This window comes from Miniopterus natalensis, chromosome 9 (assembly GCF_054644295.1).
Source record: "Miniopterus natalensis isolate mMinNat1 chromosome 9, mMinNat1.hap1, whole genome shotgun sequence".
NCBI classification, from domain to species: domain Eukaryota; kingdom Metazoa; phylum Chordata; class Mammalia; order Chiroptera; family Miniopteridae; genus Miniopterus; species Miniopterus natalensis.
In genome coordinates, this window is record NC_142089.1 from 10,055,002 (window position 1) to 10,062,225 (window position 7,224).

Consider the following 7,224-nt stretch of genomic DNA (forward strand, 5'->3'; position numbering starts at 1 on the left):
AGGGACACCTACATCTGCTACATTCTTTTCAAGAGCTTGTCATTTATGGTGAGAGATATAAAAACTCTAGGCTTGAATACAGGAAAAGGTTGGCTGGTGAGGGTGGCCATTTCTGGGTAGTAACATTACACATGACTCTGATGATTTTTTTCCTGTATTTCCCAAGTTTTCTTCTTCGTTGAGATGTTTTATAATTTTTTGAAGATGTTATTTTTTTTTAAAAGCTGGAAGGAAACATACCAACATGTTAACTGTGGCTTTCTCTGGGCAGTAGGGCTGTAAATGATTTATTTTTTTAATTTTCCAAATTGCCTAAAATAAGCATGTACTAATGGCATTAGAATGTTTTAAACTTGTGGTTATCCCAATAGGTTCAGGAGGGATAACTCCATTCACTGGCAGCTGAGTAATGTGCTAACCCTGATGTGTATAAATGTTACTGGAAGATGAAGAATTTTAAGTGGCAAGAGCTTCAGTGGGAAATAACGTTATTATTTCCACCAAAATCAAGACAAAAATGATTATTCCATTTGTTGCGAATGTTCACCTAAAAAGGAGTTGAAGGCAAGGAGTTGAATTTATGGGGAAGGGAAGGGGAACAGTTACATCAGTAGAAGGAAGGAATTTTTATGGGTACAGATAAGCTAAGGAAGGAATTTCTCTACAGGTGCAGATAAATTAACACAGTGATGCTAATTCTAAAAAAATGTCATTAATTTTCAGCCAGAATGTCATAGTCATAATGTTTGCTTTCCTGTTATTTTTGCAAACAGTTGTTTGGATACAGTGCTGCTTCAGGCCCCATCCAAAGGTTACCGTGTCCGGTTCTAACATTCCAAATGTTTGAGGAGCGAGACGTGCAAGGCAGTTCCTCTGGGATGGCAGCTCCAACTCCATTTTGAAGTGGTTCTGCTTATATTATTTTTTACATGAGAAACAGCAGGGATGCGCCACATCCTACCGTTAGAGTGTCATGATAGGTAAGAACCACTCTACCACTAGAAAAGTGATCTTGGTTCAACCTTTAAAATGCACATGCTGCACTCCGGTGCCCAGAGGTGAGGGTTCAACGGTTCCACATCCCATAAAACACCCAGCATTCAGCAGACACGCCACCCAATTGCACAGCTCTGTGCCTTTCCACCCCCTTCCCTCCTCCACCTGGCTCTTTAAAAAAACAGCTTTTGGCAGTGGGGGAGGGGAGGGCGGGAATAGAAATATCCTACCCCGAACATCTAACAGCAAGCACTTAACTGAGTGGTGGGATTTCAGGTGATTTCTAATTTTTTAAAAGTTCTACTACAGTTTCTAAACGTTCTAGAGTAGATCTTAACATCATAAAAAATGTTATTAAGTTGATATACAATATCGATACATTAAAATATTATTCAAAATAGTTTAAAGCTGAAGTCAGGAAGCCCCCGGGATGATCACTCCTATACCACCTCTGAACTTCACACTATTTCCATCACTGCAGGTACCTCCCTACATCAAAAGCAGTAATTCTTTCCTGATCTGTTTCACTCACTACACTGGGAGCTTCTAAGAGCAGGGACTTTGCCTTGTTTGTCCATACTCCAGTGCTTGACACAGTAAATATTTACATCAGCTGAAAGCCAGTGCTCTAAGGAAGGAGGAGGAGGGGGGAGGAAAGAATCACCCCGAATCCTTCCTCTGTGTGTGCAGAACAGTCCAAGCATTGGCAAGGATGTGGGACTCCCAGAGTATCCGCTCACTGCGGGCGGAGTGCAGACTGGTACAACCACTTTGGAAAACTGGCAGGTTCTACCAGAGCCGACCCCATGCACATGCCCTCCAAGAGAAATGTGCACGTATATTCACTGAAAGACGTGTCAGCCCTGCTCCTAATGACCTCAAAACTGTATCCGTCTTCCGGAGGATGATAAACACATTGTGCCGGCTCACAAGACGAAAGTTACACAATGAGAACAAGCAATTAACAGCTCCCCAAAGGGCATGAATGAATCTTGGGAAGGTGAGGTGGAGTGAAGGAAGAATACATACAGTGTGATTCCAATGACACAAAGTAAACATATAATGTATGTTTTGACCTTGCATCTTGCAACCCTGCTAGACTCACTTATTCTAGGAGTTTTGTGTGTATACATGTGGATTCCTTGCTACCTTCTATGTAGATAATCACGCCATTGACAAACAGGGAGAGTTTTAGTTCTTCCTTTCCAATCGGTATGCCTTTTATTTATTTTTCTTGCCTTATTGCACTGGCTAGGACTTACAGCGCCGTGTTAAATTGGAGAGGCTTTCAGTGTTTGGAGCGGTGTTTTGAGGTGTGAGGTGGAGTAGATCTGGTGGGGAAATAAGGAACGTGGTTCTGCACATATTGAGTTTGAAATGTCTTTTAGAAGTGAAAATGCCAAGTGGACGGTTGGATATACTCATCTGACATTTGGGAGAAAGTTCTTGGCTGGAGGTATACACTTGGGAAACCTGGGCATACGGGTGACGTTTAAGCCTTTGTAAAACTTGATGAGATCACCTAGGAGGAGGGAATGGGGACAGAGAAAACTCTATGATAAAAGCCCTCAGAAAAGAATTCCTTTGACTTAATGAAGACTTTATACCAAAAACCTACAGAAACCAGCATGCTTACTGGAGAAACATTTGGTATTTTCCCCCTTACTGCCGGCTTATCAGGATTTGGGGCAACCTCTCTGCCCATAACTAGGAGAAAGAATGAATAAAAGGTGGTGGCACTATCTACGTGGCACTGGCATTAAAACTAAAAGTCGAAACAGTCGTGTGGATGGAGCTTAAACATAGGATTGAGTGAAAAAATGCAAAAAATAAGATGCGGTTCCCTGTACATAAACGTAAGCCACACCCACGCACAGAAAACAGCAGAATTTCCAAGGACGCACACAAATTCAAGGACATATTAAACACATTAATAGGAGGGCCTTTGGGGAGTGGTGGGATTGGTCAAGGGGGACAGGGAAGAGGGAAAAGGGGGAAAGAAATAAATAAAGCAAGAACTGAGCTCGCGATAGTGCACCATCCACTGAGATGTGACTTATTCAACTCTCTCTGCACCAAGGGTCCAAAACAAGTAATAAGGAAAGAGCCGTGAAGGGTGGCCCCGGGAGATCTGAAGGCTCACCCAGCCCTGTGAGCTTACTGGCCTCTCTTCTGTTAGGCTGATGCTCTGTGACAGTAAAGACCGTCTTATCCGTCTTTGAATCCCTAACCCCACCCACACTGAAGCAGCTCTGTAAATGCTGACTTAGTGAAGGAACCCATGGTAATGGCTGGAATGTTCTCGATTCCGGCCCCAGGGATGTGGCATTGAGACGGGCTTGTCCCAGAGACTGACAGGTGCCTTCTCCCATTGCCTCTGATTGGAAAGGAGAGGGGGTGGGAGTCCAGGAAACCCTTCAGAAGCCAGTCTCCCCACCGGCTCCCCTCTTGTGCCCCTGCCCCCACTCAGAGGCTCCAAGTCTGCGCTCTGGCAGCCCTGGGTGATGGGCTCCGTGGGGCCCAGTCTGGGGCTGCGGGGGCCCCGGCTGCCCCCCACCCTCTGCCAATGCTCTGCCAGCTCAGAATGGAGCATCCGAGTGTGTGCCAACCCCATCACCCCCACTCCCAGCCGGACCGTCTCTGCCAGGCTCCCGGCTACGTGTCCTGATTTATTCATGACAATTGTGCAGAAGCCCCAGCCGCTCTGGCCCGGGAAGAAGGAGCTACTTGGCAGGTCAGGGGAAGGAGCCGAGGGGCTGGGCCTTGGCCCTGAATCACATCCTGGGGCAGAAGGCACGGGAGCCCTGGGAGCTGGGCAAAAAGTCAGCCCTGGGCTGGGTCTCAAAACGTCCAGGACAAAAGACAGAGTAACAGAACTGATAAAAATCACTACGGTTTCTCCGCAAGTCTCGAACCCAGCCCCGCGCTGTTTACATCTGTGATCTCGCTTAATCCTACCAAGCGGTGTTACCCTCACCCCCACCCCATTTTACAGCTGAGGAAACTGAGCAAAGCTAGTTCATGGCCGAGTGCAATTCAATCCCAGGCTGTCTCAGCTTCTCTGGGCCTCAGTCTCCCCACCACGGACACTGTCCCGCGGAGCAAGCAGAAGCCCAAGGCGCCTGGGCGGGGAGGCGGGCGGGACAGGGAGTGGGCCGGTGCCCTCTCCTACCGGAGCGGCCTGGCCAGGCGGCAGGTGAAGAAGCACAGCAGGCCCGAGGCCAGCACCAGGAGCAGGAAGCCGAGGACGGCCGTGAGAACTACGTCCAGGGTGGGGGACAGGAGGGCCATCTTGAGGTGAAGAGGGTGGTTAGGAGTGGCCTCCACACCCTGTACACGCCTGGTCACACTAGCCTCGGACACTGTCTCCAAAGCCCCGGGTCAGCAGCCAGTGACCTGGCTTTGTCCCCAGGTTAAGCTTTGGGGATTAGCCCAGGAGGGATGAAAGGGGAGGGGACTAGCCCGAAAAGCTCCCCTCCCCCAGCCCGATGCCTGTTCACCCACCTTTGTTCATTCATTCCCTTTCCCAAGCATTTACTGAGCACCTGCCGTCTACCCAGCTCTGTTCTAGGTACTGAGGGCTCAGAGGGGAGAGGGCAGACATGGTCTCTGTCCTCTTGGACGCTCCTGACCGGCCAGGGTAGAAAAGCACCTACTAGGGACCAGCACGGCGCCGGCAGGTTGCGGGATATAAACGACAGCAGGGAAGGAATCCTTGGCTGGGCCACAGTCAGGTTTTTCCCCAGCAGCAGGGGCGGCCGTGTGTCCCATTTACAAGCCCAGGAATCTGAGTCTGCACTGAGCCACCGGAGGGTGAACCCATGTCCAGGATACGGGGAACTGTTCCTACTGAGCACCAGGCTCCGGATGAGCTGGGTCCCAGTGTTCCCATTTACAGATGAAGGAAACAAGCTCAGAGGTGCAACGCTGGAGCTGGCATCTGAACCCAGATCTGCCAGCCTCCACAGCGGTAACCCCGACCCTGCCCTGCACTGCCTGGGAGCTGAGCTGGCACCAGCCTGGCAGGGGAGCAGCGAGGCTGCAGTCAGGTCCCCGCCAGGTGTTGGCCCAAAGCCAGTGGTCACCCGAGAGACAGGCTGGAGGTAGCTGAGCTGCCACCTGCCTGGAGGGGCCCCTTCTGCTTCCAAAGTGCCCCCTTCCCCCTTTTCCATTTTCTCTTGGGTTCCAGCAACATCTCATGCAGTCAGGATAGCGGATATGGTTCCCATTTTGCAGACTCAGAAACTGAGGCTCAGAGAAGTGAAGCTGCTTGCCACACACAGCCTGGAAGGAGAGCCAGTGCTTCCTACCTCTACCTCCTGGGGCACCTCAGATCCCATGGTGCAAAGTGCCCAAGATCGGGGAGATGCTCTTACCCTCCTGATGCCCAGGGAGGTCCTCTCTTCCTGGCCCAAGGCCACTGAAGTCACCATGAAAACAGGAAAACCAATCACATTATCAAACCTTTTTCTTTCTCAATAATCCCTTAATTCCAACTGCATCAGGTATTTACAACATCCTAGTGATAAAAGGCAAGATGGGACTTATTAGCCCCATTGACCTATGAGGAAATGGGCTTATCAGTGAAGTCATTAGGTCCCATAGCCAGCAGGGCTGGTCCAGGCTCCAGCTCCATCACTTCGCAGCCGTGATATTGGGCCGGTCCCCGCACCTCTGAGGATCCATCTCCCATTGAGGGGAGCACCTGTGTGCTGAGTATGACCTAGCTGACCTAGTTTAATCCCCCATAACCACCCTGAGAGCTAGGTACGTTTGTCCCTCTTCCCAGGTGAGGGAATGAGGCCCAGGGGATGTGGTGAAGATAACCCAGGACCACACAGGTGGAAGGTGCTGAGCCACGCCCTGCAGAGACCCCTCAGGAGCCACCCCTATTCCAGGTTCTCTCCACCACAGGGACGCTCCCCACCCCACCCAGCTCTCGGGCCTGAACACCCTCTAAAGCTCCACCCCCAGCCAGCCTAATAACTCGATATGAGACCCAGGGAGTGTTGCCTTGTGCTTCCCAGAGTGCCTGGTGGGGTCAGAGGGGCAGTTATTTGTTGTTAGGGGACCCCAGTCCAGAGGTCACAATCCTGGAATGTCTGGGCTGGGGAGGGCCCTCTGAGCAGATTTCCCCAAATGCACTGGAGCACAAAAATCACTTGGGGTGACTAGGGACAAAGTCTTACTCCTAGGTGGTTACTAGAGGCCGGGTATAGACTGGGAAGTGTGTGAGGGAACTTTCTGGGGCGATGGAAGTGTTCTTTACAGTGATCTGGGAGGCAGTTAAAAGTAGATACTGTAAGTAAAAATTCACCTAGAGGCTATTAACCCCACCCTGCTGTACCTTTAGGTGTTGTGAGGATCTGATAAGAATGGAGTTAAGGGAGTGTTGGGGGAGAGGGGAAAAGGTTTAGTTTAATGGAGTGACTGTAATGAAATTTAAGAAGAGAAAGACATAATCCCCCAAATAAATTCCTGTTTCCCCAGCCCCATACCTACTCAGTCAGAATCTCCCAGGCCAACTGTGCCCTAGAGATTATCCCATTGCCTAAATGGGGAGAGTGAGGCCCCAAGAAGAGGAAAGACTTACCCCTGGTCTCCCAGCTCCTAATCCCCAGAGAAAGACACCAGGAACAGTCGGAACCAGCCCGGCAGCTGGGAACCAGTTGCTCTGGGCTGTCGGCTGGGCCTTCTTGGCTCTTTCAAAGCGCTGTGGCTGTAGAGAAGCGCTGAGGGCTCCCTGTGCTCTGGGCAGGCGGGTGGGCGGGTGGGCGGGTGAGGGGAATGCGAAGGGGGTTGGGGGCTCCTGCAAGACCCAACTGGGCTGCAGCAGCTGCCCAGGGAGAGGGCACTGCTGAAGACCAGCCCAGGAGCGTTTCAGCTCAGGGTCAGGGACAGGAGACATGCTATCCCACTCTCAGCCAAGCCCAGTGTCTCTGGCAAGCCTGGCTGGCAGGGATTGATTCATTCACTGTCCAAGTTATTTATGGCTGCCATGAAGCAGCCTCTGAGTGCAGGGCTCAGGAGGGAGTGTGTGGTGGTCAGAGTGGGCTGCAGGTCAGACCCAAGGAGGGACTTCCCCAGAGGATGGGCCAGGTGCCGGGCATGGAGCACAACTCAGATCTCTGACCTCTAGCTGCTGACAGCCTGTCAACAGAAAACAAATGTGGGAGTGTCCAGGGAGGCTCCATGGCAGCCTGCCTGCTTCCAAGGCATTCTGTCTTT